This window comes from Cnephaeus nilssonii, assembly GCF_951640355.1.
Source record: "Cnephaeus nilssonii genome assembly, chromosome: 5".
NCBI lineage: Eukaryota > Metazoa > Chordata > Mammalia > Chiroptera > Vespertilionidae > Cnephaeus > Cnephaeus nilssonii.
Genome location: NC_137076.1, coordinates 46,226,455 through 46,241,766, shown reverse-complemented (window position 1 = coordinate 46,241,766; position 15,312 = coordinate 46,226,455). Strand labels below are relative to the sequence as shown.

The 15,312-nt window shown below is 37.9% G+C and overlaps 1 pseudogene across 1 annotated transcript; it reads left to right on the top strand.

Moving 5' to 3' along the window:
* Positions 1 to 10,946: 10,946 nt before the first annotated feature.
* Positions 10,947 to 11,521, top strand: LOC307099034 (jun dimerization protein 2-like; annotated as a pseudogene). The gene has a single exon. The product of its transcript is annotated as a jun dimerization protein 2-like (transcript).
* The last annotated feature ends 3,791 nt before the right edge of the window (positions 11,522 to 15,312 follow it).

Genomic DNA, 15,312 nt, shown 5'->3' with positions numbered 1-15,312 from the left:
TTTTACATAAGAGTAGTGGTGAGATCCTGAATTCATTGTGCATTGCAATTCAACCACCCACAAGATTAGACTTGAAGGTTTGTTTCCTATCATCTTGTCTCTGAATCCACAGAGGATAAGTATATATTGTAGAGCCATCACAAATTTTTCTGATCATTTCCCCGGACCTCTAATTGTGAATTTAAAGCCCTGAACTAATTGCATTTCCCCCTCTAAGTACTGAAGTACAATTAGAAACAACCAATGAATTATGTTACACTCTTTATTTTCACTAGACTATTACTGTTGGCAATTACTTTGTTACCCTCAGTGTTGCCTTCTGTAGGCATTTGATTATAAGAGTTTAATGTAAGTCTCACGATGTAAGTGAATGTTTTGCCACAGCTTGGCATGGACAAGCAGCCCCTTTACCACTGTCAAAAGTGCCATTAACACCATTAGAACTAATCACACCAGAGAAATATTTCAGAGAACCCTTCCTAAGGTTGTATTTCTTGGAACCATTTGCAGAACAAGTGATTAATCAAGAGTGCAAAAACAATATGAGTGATACAGAGTTGGGCTATATTATTGAAATTAACTTTTCTGCACTTGTGGGAGCATATGACAAACTGTATAGAAGGCTCTTCTGAAACTAATGATCAGTCTGAAAGAGCTGGAAGGTAAGAAGTCAGTAAAATGACAGACGTGAAGTAGGAGAGCGAGGACACACTAGAACCCATGAAACAGCGCAGAATCCATGACTGCAAACCACCAACCTTGATCATGAATATGACCTGAAAAAGAAGCTGTCATCTTGTAATAGTGCTGCCCACAGCATACCTGGACCAGAATTGGAATATATGAGAGAGGAGATCTGGAAAGAGCTGAGGACCTAGGGGACTGGGTGCAGCCCCATGCCAGCAAAGTGGCCCAGCAGAAAAGTGACAATGTATGTGAGATACAGTGACAATAGGCACCTTTCACCAATTTCATTGTATAATGGCAGCTGCTTCACTTCCACCTTCCAAATCCTGCACAAATGTCTTCACTTGCCAACTGTAATTCAGATCCATACAGGAAAGTGATATGCAGCAAACTGAGTTCCAATTTAGCTAATGTGATTGAGTACAAATCCACTAGAACCTGTGTCAGATATCATTGCATTTGCATACTACTGCCCACATCCCTTAGTTTAAAATATCTTTAAAGACAAATATATTGTCTATTAAGTTTACCTATAGTGCACAGTCTAATCAGTCTAATGATTAAAACATAGAAGATCCTAAATAGGTATGTGTTATATATGAAAATATACTGTATATGTGATCTTAAAAAGTGAATAGAACCAGAGTAGCCAGTGAAAAGGGGATATGTTTTAAGAGTGGATAAGTTGAGATGGGTAAAGAAGATAAAAATGACAAAATGCAACATGTGTTTAGAAATCAGTGAGCATTTAAATTCAATTGATGGTAGAGTTAATGTCAAAAATCATTTTGAAAATATAATTTCAAAAATATTTGTGAAGGACTCTTAATGACAAACCGTGAAATGTTAAACCTGATATATGCCATAGTTCAATGGATATATAATGTCCTTCAAAATCACTGTGATTTAAACAGTCCTACACTCATGAATAAATATGTCTTTACAATAAAAAGATATTGGCTTTATCCTCTGATATTATTAAGCCTCTGAGATTCTTTTTATGTATCTCTTAAATAGCAACATGACTTATAAGCCTTCTATGTACTAGCATGCTCTGGGCTTTGGGCTTTGCTGATAGACACCCCTAAGAGTTAATTTCTTCTCAATTCTTTTTTTCTAGTACTCATTGAATAGGTTATAATTAAATTTCAAGTACTAAATATGAATTTAGAAGATACTTTCTATCTAGGGAATTCCATGCACTTGTATCTAGAGCTTTTTAAAAACATTGTTCAGATATTTCAATTAACATAGTGATGCACCAACAAATAATATAATTTAAATTACAACTACTGCATTTGAGTCCAAATCCATATTATAAGCAGAAATCAACTCCTTTAAAGGTCTCTATAGCTTTTTCTTATTTTCATGAGTTCTCAGAGACAATTGCCCGATATTCTTACATTTGGTACTCCTTTTTAAGCCAATTCTCAGTCCTTACATTTAGTGGAATCATTCTCCAATGAAATTCAACACTAACATCACCACAACAACCTCAGTAAGGGTCTATGATTCTTCACTAAGTTCCTCCTAGGTAAAGAAGCTTTCTTTGATTATTCAGAAAATATCTAAGCCCAGGTTGAAACATTTAAAGATGCTCTTGTGAAAACATAGAAGAAGCCCTCTATGATTATCATTAGCTTATATACTTCCAGATCCATTTCTTGCCTTTCTCTTGAAAGCTACATTTCAAAGGCTCCCTGGCTGCTGGATTCCTGATAGATTTGGTCATGGGAGACAATTGTGGGAGATTTGAGGGAAGGAAAAAGAGAAGGAAGGAAAATGAGAGCAATAAAAAAGAAATCAAGTGTATTTCTCATCATTTCTCTCTGCATCCAGCAGTGGGACTAGCAGTGGCTTCATGTAATTTTAGTGTCATTGGCCTGACCCTCCTTTTGTGACACTGGCCCCTGCAGGGTTGGCCTGCTTTGGTTCAAGCTCAATCCAGAATTCTATGGGTTTTTTTTATATTCTCCCTGTGCACTCCCTACTCTAGGATGGTGGCATCTTCTATTACTAATTTCTGGGCTACAATTACTATCTATAGTTATCATCCTCAGCCCTTCCATCACCCTGTTGAACTAATTTCTTGAATTAAGTTCCCTTGGCTTGAAATACCTGACTTAATCTGTATTTCCTAAGTAGGCTTTCACTGATATCTACTCTTATCTATTATAATAAAAGGGTAATATACTAATTAGACCAGATGTCTTCCGGACGTCATTTCAGATATCCTTCCTGACCAAGCCGGGGCCGGAGGGAAGACAGCCCGGCTCCCGGGTGCCTGCGGGCAGCTGTAGGAGGGAAGCCTGGGTCCCGGGTGCCAGAGGGAAGCCAGTGCCAGCAGCCCAGTGAAGGAAGGCCTATTCCTGCACAAATTTTTATGCATTGGGCCTCTAGTCTGACAATAATTAGAATAACACACAGATATTTCTAAGAACAATTCTTCCATCTTTTGTATTCAAGCTCCGCATATTCTGTAAACCATTACTTTCTAACAGCAAGCACAATTTAACAGGAATGGATACTACACAAGTCCAACTCCAGATGTACAGAACAAACGTCCTTAACGAGTCTCATATTTTGCAAAGGCATCATTTATATTATAAAACAGAATAGTCATCTTTCCTTAAACATCTGTTCTTGTGTTACTTTACTTCATGCAGCTTTTCACAGTGGACAGCCACTTTCCTTATATGGGCAAAATTAAGGGTTCACTAAAATGTTTTCTGTTCCAGATCCACCTTTAAAAGAATTACTCCTAAAACAAAATCTTATTTCCATCAAAAAATGGAAAAAAATAAATATGGCAAGTTGCATCATTACAGTTTTTGTCCTACCTCTTAAACAAAGCAACAAAACAAAAATAGCCTCTCATACATAATTTTAGTCAAACCATATGATAACATTGATATGTAAACATAAATATAAATATAGAGATATACAGATGTAGCTGAACATCCTCTTTATTTTTATAGTTGCAAAATATTTAAAAAAATAAACTAACAACAGCTATAAGAGTAACCTTCCTTCAAGCTGTCTCCCCCACTATTATAATTCTGTATTCTCATTGTGTGATTATAACCACACTTGGGGATAACTTGGAGGATGATTCACTACATCATAAATCAATAAACCAGAGAATATAAAGACTGTTCCAACATGATGTATTATTTAAACAGTACATGGCATATATTTTCTTATTCTGGTATTTTCTAAATGTAAGAATTCGCCAGGGTTTGACTTAAGGGTAAAGAAACATTAAATTTTTCTAGTAATTAAAGTAACTGCTTTTCTTTTAGTACTAGTATGCTAAGTGTAATATTGTGAATAATGCTCCTAGAGATATTTTTCAATCACCCTCATATTCCATTTACCTTACTCTCTGTATGCTGTTTCGACAGACAACCCTGCTCGTTCACACACTCTTCTCGACCTTATGGATAGATAGTAGTTTTACCACTTCTCAGTCTACTCAAAGGACTCTGCCACGCTCATGCTTCAGCTGCAATATACTAACTAAAGTCTTAAACTACATTAGCTCCAAAAGGTGAGCAACTAAGTCACAAAATATTTCTTTGTTAATTTTATTGGAGCTAGAGAAGAAAATAATACATTTTCCTTCTACAATTCCTATTTCAAGGACATTGTCAAATTTTGGTAATTCCATCATGAAGAGGCTAAAATATTAACTTGTTTAATATTTAAGGTAGCATTTAAAATAAGTGCTAACACTATGTTGTCAGAACTTTAATGGAGCTTATGTTCTACATTTGAGAGACAAAAAATAAACAAGAGAGCAATAGTACTTCAGAGTATAATCTATATATATATATATAAAAGCCAAGAAACCGAATGACCAGAATGACTGGAAGGACCGGTCACTATGACACGCACTGTGGCCATCCAACTGGCTCAATCGGGGGTGGGGCTGGACAGCCAACTTCTCACAGCCCCTTCCCCCGGCCGGCCCTGCCCTCGATCGCCCCCCTCCACCCCGATAGGGGCTGTGGCCAGCCAACCAACCTCCCGCCGACCCTCCCCAAGCCAGCCCCAGCCCCAATCGGCCCCACTCCCCAATCAAGGGCCGGCCGACCTCTCATGGCACCCCTGCACTCCCCACCCCATGGAGATCAAGCTTAAACTGGCAGTCGGACATCCCCCAAGGGGTCCTGGATTGCAAGAGGGACCCCCACCCCTGTGCATGAATTTTGTGCACCAGGCCTCTAGTAATTATTATAAAAAGTTGTAAGATTTGATTCAGAATAACTGAAAGTGTGATGGGAAAAAAAAGCGCAACTTAGGACAGATCACCTCTGACGAGGTCACATTCAAGCTGAGGCAAAGAATGAAAAAGGCAATACAGGTTTTGTGACATAGAAGAAAAGCTTGGCGTGTGAGAGAAAAAGAATCAATGTCAGGGTAATAAAGACGCAATTATGAAAGGAAAATGTTGTAGAATAAAGAATCCAGGTAGTAGGCTGACAGCCGAACCTTCAGCTTTCAGGTTTGCATAAACAGTTTGGACATTTTTCCTAACTGTCATGGAAAGCCATTGAAAGAATTTTACCATGGTGGTGACCTGACCTAGTTTAAATGGAAGTCGGGAGACAAAAGAATAGGCTATTAATTGCAGAATTCTAGGTAAGATACCTGGTGATTGTACTACAGACGTGGCAATAAAGAAGAGAAAAATCAGTGGATTTAAATTTTATTTCTGGAATAAGATTTATAGGTTTTGTTAATGGATTGAAAGAGGGTTATGACCATCTGTGAGAGATAAATAGTTCTTATATAACAGAAAATAGCATTATTTGATCCTATTCTTGCTCTCATACTTGCTTAATATTTTCATGTGCTCTCTCAATATCTATGCAAAATAGCCTCTCCCCAATAACCACTAAAGTAAATGTCTATAAATATAATTATCCATTTGATTATTATGCATTTCTTGCACATAAGGTTATTTTCTTTTACATTACATAGCAATTTCTGACGCAAGTCCAAATTGAGACAATAAACAAAAGTAGTAAAAATAAATCCAATTTCAATAAATATAAAGTAATTATCTTAGTGGGATATCATTATGGCATTTACAGAACATTTTAAATTCAATATTTTACACTCTCCAATAACATGTTTTACAGGAACCAGTGGATGACAAACGTAGGAAATAGTAATTAAGAATTTGACAAGACAAAATAAGACTAGTTAATGGATGAAGAATTCTTTCTTTAAAATATAGAAATAACTTGATAGAAAATGAAATAAATTTAGTCTATACAAATTATTTAAAACAACTAGTTCTTAGGATTTAAGGAGGATTTAATTAGAAAACCAGGATAGAGAAGAAAACAAAGCAGTTCAAAGGAAGGTTTATATGCAATGGAGTAATGAATATCTAGCAATGTACTTACACTCAAGAATGACAGCCATGATGAATTCTTCCACATAGGCCAAAAATGAACCTGGTGTATAAGTATATGTCAACTCCATAGCTAATGCAAAGATAAAAGAAAAAAAAATGAAATAAAATGGTCACTATTTACAATGCTAAGTATAAAAGAACTGAAAGGTAAAAAAAAGACATAATTACATAATTTGGAGCTATCGCTATTTTAAGAACTATAGTATTATTCAAAATTATCTTAATTGTTATCTTAATTGTATCTCTTCTATTTTGTTTTCTTTTACCACATACTTATATTCTCAAGCCTACTGTTATATTACTAGCATCTTCTGTGTTCCCAGTTTCAGCTTCAGTGTTTCACAAAATTTTTGAATAGCAATCAATGTTCACAATATGTAGAATTGAAACACTTTGTTCCCTTATGTTGTTATTTAATCACTTCTGTGAGGTATATAAGATGGCCTTTTCCCTACCCTGTGCCTTGCTTTGGTTAACAAAAGATAAAAATTATATCTTTTAAAGTTTAGCATCTATATTTCACTTCTACTTTGCATTTTTTTCTTCATGAATAGATAATAAAATTGCCTTGACAATTTTGCTGTTAAAGCATGACTACAATTTCTAAGAAAATTTGAAATAATTTTATGAAAAGGCAGAGAAATAATTATACTGCACTAGACAGAAAAAAACAATCATGTAGCTCTCTCTTTCATTCATGCATTTTGAGCATAGCATAATAGGAATATCAGAAACATTTCTCATGGCTTTGGAAGCACAGTGTATATACAAAGACCAAAGCACAACATGCCATATAATTCATCCATTTACCTATAATCCTATATAAGAAAGAGCTAATATGCTAATTAGACCAGACAGTGGAACGACCTTCCAAATGACCTTCCAGAACACACTTCTGGAATGACCAGTGGGCGGGGCCTTAGGGCCACGAGGCAGCCAGGGCCGCGAGGGCTGAGCCCATTTCACAAATTTTGTGCATCAGACCTCTAGTCACATATAATAGAATGAAAAATATGTCTGAACATATGTCTGGCAATGATGTTCCTTTCAGAAGAGGTTAGAAAACATGGTAAGTAAACAAACAAGTGAACAAATAAAAATCTCAATAAGCCTTTTTAACACACAAACTAGAAATTGAATTCCTTTAGTTGGAGGATCAAAGGAGAGAAAAATAAAGTCCAACCATTCTTTAGGAAAATGAACACAACTTTCTCCTCTTGTGACTTTAGATGTGCCATTTTATGTATCTGAATCTAATTTACCAATTGTGACATATGTATAATTCTTATACCTAACTCATAGTGTTATGTGAGAAATAAGAGAGAAAATAAAGCAGAGCATTAAAATTAGCACCTGGCACAGAATCAGTGCTCAATACTAGTAAATGCTAACTACCATTAGTGAACAAAGTGTTTAATAAATACTAACTATCATTAATGAACAAATCACACAGCCATCATCCCTCACTCACTAAGGTCCAAGAACTCCCAGAACAAAGATGCTTAGTTAATTAGAATCCTTTTGGCAGAGGGAAGACATCTTCCCTGGGAGAAATTGCCTCAGATCAAAGACCTAAAGATAACTTTATTGTTGTTTTCTAAATATAACAGCCCTACTAGATTATACTTCAATCAAATTTACAGTTGATAAAACACAGTTACACACATGGTGACCCCAAACATCTTTTTAATGGGTAATTATTAAATATGTTGAGATAGCTAAGGAATCCCAAGCACTTAATGAAAATAAAATCTAATAGTAAGACAGAAACCAAAAAAAAGCAAACAGGAAATAGTAAAACTTAGAAAATACATAAAGGTAGGGAAAGGAGTCATCAAAGGTGCTAGCATTAATATAACATTTAAGAGCTGAGATGGCATTTTATCTATGAAAAAAGAATAGGCTCCTACTATAAAGAAAGACCCTTCATAGAAAAAAGAGCACTGAAAAATAAATAATAATAATAGCAAAAATAAAAGTTCAATAGAAAGGTTGGAAAATAAAGGTGAGAAAACAGAATAAAAAGAGAAAAGATGAAAAAGTGATAGAATACATATAAGAAAGGAAACAGCTGAAAAAATTAAGGTTTAAATAATAAAATGTGTTTTTTAAAGAAAAAATTGAACACTAAAATTTGGGGAATATTGGCAAAGAAATTAATCAATAAAATTTTCAGATGTCAGAAACATTTTTTATGATAAGGACCCATTAAATAAATAGCTAGTGTAGTAAATAGAAATGGATCCAAATAAAGGCATATCTTTGTGAATTTTAGAAATTAAGAATGATGACGGTTTGGCTCAGTCAGCTTGCAGACTGAAGGGTCCTGAGTTCAGTTCTGGTCAAGGGCATATGCCTGGGTTTCTGGCTTGATCTCCAATAGGGTCATGCAGGAGGCAGCCAATCAATGATTCTTTCTCATCACTGATGTTTCTATCTCTCTCTCCCTCTCCCTTCCTCTCAGAAATCAATAAAAAATATATTTTTAAAAAAAGGAGAATGTTGAAGTAACCTTCACAGTTCAGAAAGAAAAAACATTACAAAGAAAGGATTAAGATGAACAAGACATCCATATTCTCAATTACAACATTGAAAGTTAGAGAACACTAAAATGTCATCACATACTTATCCACAACAAAATTTTATGTCCAGTCTAAATTTTAATTATATAGGAGAATAGATTAAATACATTTTCACAAACTCAATGTCTCAGTAAGTGTCTCTATTCCAAATCTTTAAGTTTGTACAGATAATTTAATACCCTCTCTCCTGTGCTGCCATTTATTCCAGGGTCTTAATTTAAGTTGTTGGAAATGTCTTAGCTTAGTTTAGGATTTTTCAGGTCTGTACACTAAGTAAAGAACACTTTATCAGCCCAGATAAAAATTCAATTAGGGAATGCCCTACAACCATTGGACTGATGGACTGCCAGTGTGAAGACTGAGGTTACCAAACAAAATGGTTTATAAGAGACATTCATAGACTTTGAAAGTATTTAGAGCAAACCTGTGCATTGTAACTAATTACCAAATAAAGTAGTCCACAATCTCTATCTCTAAACCATGAAGAGTATAATGTACTTTTCTACTTACACTTGTCATACAGCACCCATTACAATTCCTAAGTTCCTGAAAAACATGTACTCCTCCTCCCACTTGAAAATAAAGCCACACCACAGTGAGAAATGAATTTATTCACAGAAATATATGGATAGGGAGGGACAGGAGACAGTCTTTTTGGATCTTCCCCCATCCAGATATCTTTGATAATACATACTGGCCTCATTCGTTTTACTTCAGGATAGCAAAATCAGTTTGACATAGACACTTCAATAATATCAGGACTATGCAGAACATCAAACAAGTCACTTCGAGATGGTATTTTTTCCAAAAATTGTCTTTAAGTAATCATTGCTAATTGGGCTAACTATTAGCCAAGTGGTATAATGAATTATATAATGTGTTAGAAAATTTCTTGAAAGTCGTCCTGATTTTTATGTTCCCAGAGATGATAATGTCTCATATAATAGGGGGAGAGGTTCACGTCCACATCTTGTATCCAAAGTGGTAGAATTTTATATTTTCCTCAGAGTTTTGGGCATCATGGCATTTGTTCAGTTCTTGTCAAAATCACTATATCTCTGCACTGACAATATCCAAAAATAATTTCTTAAAAATTATGAAATGTCATTAAACATACAAAACACACACACACAAACCAAAAGCCTGAGGTTATACAGTTTCAACACACCATAATAAACGAGAGTAAATTTCAAGGTGAGCGCTCTTGCATAAAATATAGTCTAATGTGAGTTTTAGCATAGTTGTTAAAAATAATTTTAGGTTGATTGTTGAAAATTTAATTTCTATCCCAACATTATAAACACTATTACACTTGTAAAGCTTATCAGTATATCTTTTCATTAAGTGTCTCTTAACTTTCAACATTTTTTTTTTTGCAATTAAAACTGAAGCAGTGATTGGCACTTAGTAAGTGCTTAATGTGTTGATTAAAGGAAAAAAATTAAAAAACACTACTTCACATTGTTAATAACTTTAATTACTTACTTGAACCTCCAATTTTCATGAGTGTTTCTCATATAACACTTTATTTGGAGAATATAAATTATATTCATGTCTACATAATATTCAGTATGATAATAATGAAATTTAATTTAGGTTTTCAGTCCCTTGTTTGTAAATTGAGGGCTTGGGACTAGACAGCCTACATTAATTAAAAAATGTTCTAATATTTTATATTTAAGAAAAATCCTATATAATAAAAGCCCATGGACCATAATGGTGTAATGACCAGAGACGAGAACCACCATGGCCCCTCGCCCCAGATAGTGATTAGGGGTGATCAGGTAGGCAGGCAAGTGGTTAGGGATGATCAGGTAGGCAGGCAAGTGGTTAGGGATGATCAGGTAGGCAGGCCAGTGGTTAGGGATGATCAGGTAGGCAGACAGCCCCTCGCAGGGTTGACTCCACCCCAAGCAAGCAGTTAGGGGCAATCAGGCAGGCAGGTAGAGTGGTTAAGGGTGATCAGGTAGACAGGTGAGCAGTTAGAGGCAATCAGGTAGGCAGGGGAGTGGTTAGAGGCAATGAGGCAGGCAGGCAGAGCCCCAGGATCAATCACCTCAAAGAGAGAGACCCAGGCCACAGTCTGTGGGAGGGACACTCGGCGGCTGAGACAGGAGGCACTGGCAGTGGTGGATGCTGCAAGGCAGGGCAGCTCCTGAGTGGGCATGGCGCCTGCAGCCTGGCCCAGGCCCCAAGGTCGCAGCCTTCCCCCATGGCTTCTGCAGGGCAGGACTGCCACTCCTCCTGCTATGATGCCTGGGCAGATCCCGGACCCTTCCATGACTGCGGACTCTCTGCCAGGACACAGCCCCCTGACCGACTCCCCAGCTTGGCCCTGACTGCAGAGGAGCTGAAATAGGCTGACATCCACAACACTGGGGTCATGATCACCCCTTTGCACTTCCTGGAGGTGAAATTGGGCAAGAGGCCTCAACCTGTGAAAAGTGAGCTAGACAAGGAAGAGGAGCAGAGGAAAGGTTGCAGGAAAAGAACAAAGTGGCGGCAGCCCCATGCCGGAACAAGAATGAGGAGCAGAAGGCGTTTCTGAAGCAGGAATCTGAGTGGCTGGAGCTCATGAATGCAGAGCTGAAAACCCAGATGGAGGAGTTGAAGCAGGAGTGGCAGCAGCTCATCCTGATGCTCAACCAGCATCACCCCACCTACATCATCAGGACCAACAGCGTTAAGACACCCAGCTCCAGAAGGCAACCCACTGCTGGAGCAGCTGGAGAAGAAGTGTCCATGGGCAGAGAGGAGGTGGGGAGGAGGAGGAGATGAGGAGAGGGAGGAGGAGGGTCCCAGAGGGCTCTTCCTTGCTGCATGAAAAACTTTTCAATGAGGCTCAGCACAGCCATCATCTGCCAGGCTTTTTTGTGAAACTGAGATCAGCCACAGCAGGGGAAGAAACCCAGGCTGATGAAACCCAGAGCCAAGTGCTGAGACCAAAGCAGTCCTGAGGGGGGCCTGTTCTGCCTGGGGCCAGGCTTTCAGAAGGCAGGACAGAGGCTCTGGGCCAGAGAGACGCCCAATCAGGCAGCTGTGGGCACTTCTCTGGCCTCTCTGCCAGGGCACCCACCCAAAGGACCTCTGAGCAGCCAGGAAAAGCCATGAGTTGTAACCAAAATTAGGCTGAGTATGGAATTCAGAGGGAAACTGCAACCTGCCTGCCCCTAGCCCTGCCCCTGACCCTGATCCTGATGCAAGGCTGGAGAAGGGCACAGTGCCGGGCCCTGGTGTACCCACCCACTATGGTCCAGCTCAGTCCTGCCCGGAGTGGCAGCTGGGTCACACCCTCACTGGTACTGCTGGAGTTGCGGTGGGCACAAGGCACGGGCGCCCTCCCAAAGCACATACTCCCTGAATGTTTAGAGACTGGAGGTCCTGGCAGGGCTTTCAACTGCACATGTTTTTTATACTTTCTTTTTTTTTTTAAATATTTTTTACCAAAAAAAAATTTTATACAAGCAATATATAAATGGATTTCTATAATCACTGGATGTGATACAGTATAGATTATGCTATGGTTTGTTTGTTACGAACAGATATTCAGCAGTTATGGCCGTTGCATGTAACTTCTAAGTACTGTAGTCTCTGGGTGTTGGGGGGGCAGGGGCAGGGGTGAAGTGCACTTCTATCCTGGTAAACCCTTCATAGTCCTCAGTTCTGTATTGCTCAGTAAACATTACTCTTGCAAAGAAAGAAAGAAAGAAAGAAAGAAAGAAAGAAAGAAAGAAAGAGAAAGAGAGAGAGAGAGAGAGAGAAAGAAGAAAGAAGGAAGGAAGGAAGGAAGGAAGGAAGGAAGGAAGGAAGGAAGGAAGGAAGGAAGGAAGGAAGGAAGGAAGGAAGGAAGGAAGGAAGAGGGAGGCCCAGGCCACTGGCAGGTAACATTGTGGCAGGTGTGCAGCTGGCCAGCGATCGCCCCACAGAGGGAGGCCCAGGCCACCAAGCCATCGCATCTCACACCTGTTGCCTGCAGAGGGAGGCACCTGGTGGCAGGAAAGGGGGGGCTGCGCCACACAGATGGCAAGCAGTGGCAGCGGTGAGGGCGGGGCCAGCTGCCTGCAGCTGGGGCAGGAAAGTCCCAATGGGCCCTGATCTCAGGCCAGGCCTAGGGAACTTACCTGAGGGGGTCAAGGATTGTGAGAGGGTACAGGCCGGGCTGAGGGACCTCCCCACCACCCCCAAGTGCACCAATTTTCGTGCACTGGGCCTCCAGTATGAAAATAAGTTCCAATTTGGGTCTGAGCCTCAAAAACTGATTCTTTCCACTCATGACATCTAAAATCTTTGTATAAAATATAAAAAAAGCAACTGCAGGCAAAGTTAAAGAGGGATCAAAAGCAGACGGGATTGTGCTGGGGTGTCAAAACTCACACAGGAATCAATTCTGCAGTGTCACTGTGGTTATTGCTTTCTCTTTCATGGTTTTACCTGAAGGGTGGGGCAGCCAAGTGCAGCAGTCGGAGAGAATGAAACAACATAGCAATTCCATCTTTCAGGACAGAGGAACCACAGAAAGGATCCTCTGCAGACCTAGAGTACAGGATAAATTCAGAAGGAAGGGAGCTGAAAGAGATGCCCTAATTCTGTGTATAAACCCACACATGGATTAGCTACACAGCATGGGACTAATGCAACACCATAATGAGGCCTTTGAACACTGAACTGACATTTGAACCACCTGTATAAGTCTCAGACTAACCTCTGAATAATGCATAAGTGTGCAGGCCAAAACCAACATACTAAAGACAGAGGGCAGTAAAGGGAAGCAAACATAAAATTAAGAAAAAGAAAAAGAAAAATCAATAGTCATTTTCACTGATGAAAAAGAGACTATAAGAAAAAAGACAAATGGGAAATTTGGATATGAAAAATACAGTATGTGGAGGGTGGGGAACCTCACTGAATAGTCTCAATAGTAGAATATACTGTGTTTTCCGATGGTCTTAGGCTCTACAGCAGCCCACAGGTTGAGAACCACTAGTAGGGTCGCCTAAGACCATCGGAAAACACAGATATTTACATTACAATTCATAATAGTAGCAAAATTACAGTTATGAAGTAGCAACGAAAATAATTTTATGGTTGAGGGTCACCACAACATGAGGAACTGTATTAAAGGGTTGTGGCATTAGAAAGGTTGAGAACCACTGCTCTAGAGCAACCAGAAAAAAAAAAGTCAATAGTTACAACAGAATAGTAAAAATATATACAATAATATATTTTTATAACCCAAAATAATATAGGAAGAAAACACAGAGGAACACAAAATAGGGACAGAAAAATAAAATCATGTATTCTAGGTGTAAATCTTAACATACCATACTTACATTAAATATTATCATTTTAAAAAATCTAACTAAGCATTATGCTAAGCGAAATAAGCCAGTCAGAGAAAGATAAATATCACATGATCTCACTCATTTATGGAATATAATGAACAACATAAATTGATGAACAAAAACAGATCCAGTGACAGAGAAGCATTGATCAGACCATCAAACATCACAGGAAAGGTAGGGGAGGGGAGGGGTAAGGGGGAGAGATCAACCAAAGGACTTGTAGTATGCATGCATATATGCCTAACCAATGGACACAGACACCAGGGGGGTGAGGGCATGAGTGAGGGGTGCGGGTGTATGGGGGGATAAGGACACATATGTAATACCTTAATCAATAAAGAAAAAAATAAAAATAAATAAAAACTCTAAATTTTAAAAATAAAGTGAATTAAAAAAGCAAGATCCTATAATATGTTGCCTAGAAAACTTCAATATAAATAAAAAGATAACTTGAAATCACATGGATGAAATATACAATTAAATTTATCTTTAGTAGTGGCTTTTCAGATTATACAATTCTGTTGGCATTATCCAGATCATAAGGAACTTTAAAAACTATCTCTTTTATTTTTCTTTTCAGATTATATGTTTGCCACATGAGTAAATGTGGGATAATACTAAAACTAAAACAGAAAGTGAAAATCTCTATTGCCACAGTAGATATAGAGGGGTTAAAAAATAGAGATCTACAATGTACCCATTACCTGTTAATTAAAACAGCAGTTTACACTTTGATAGGGAAACATAAACATTTATATCCCCAACTGATCTCAGCAAACTCTAAATCAAAGTATGGTGCTTAATAAGATACTGAGAAAAATTCAGGACAAATTTAAGTATAAATTCTAAAAAAATTTTCAGGCTGTAGAAGATGATAGTACTGATCTCACCCAAATTATTGGATTATTAGAACAAAAGTAGGAACAGTTCATTTAAAATTATGGAATGTACTCATTGATGATTCCAAATATGGTACTCAGTACTAGAAATAGAATTAAACATACAAATCTGAATCTTCTGTGTGAGTCAGAATTCCTGACTACATGAAATGAGAACATTTCGGGCTTTATTAAAACGTGAAGAAAAATCACCAAAACTATGTTGAAACTCATAAGAGATATTGGTTTTCCAGAAGCAATATAATGAAAAGCATGATTAAATAAGTCATAAAGGCTACCTTAAAATTAACTTCAAGATTAAATTTGATATCACCGTGGACTTTGAAGCTTAAACAATTGATGAAAATTTATTGAAGCCATAGGCTAAAGTGATG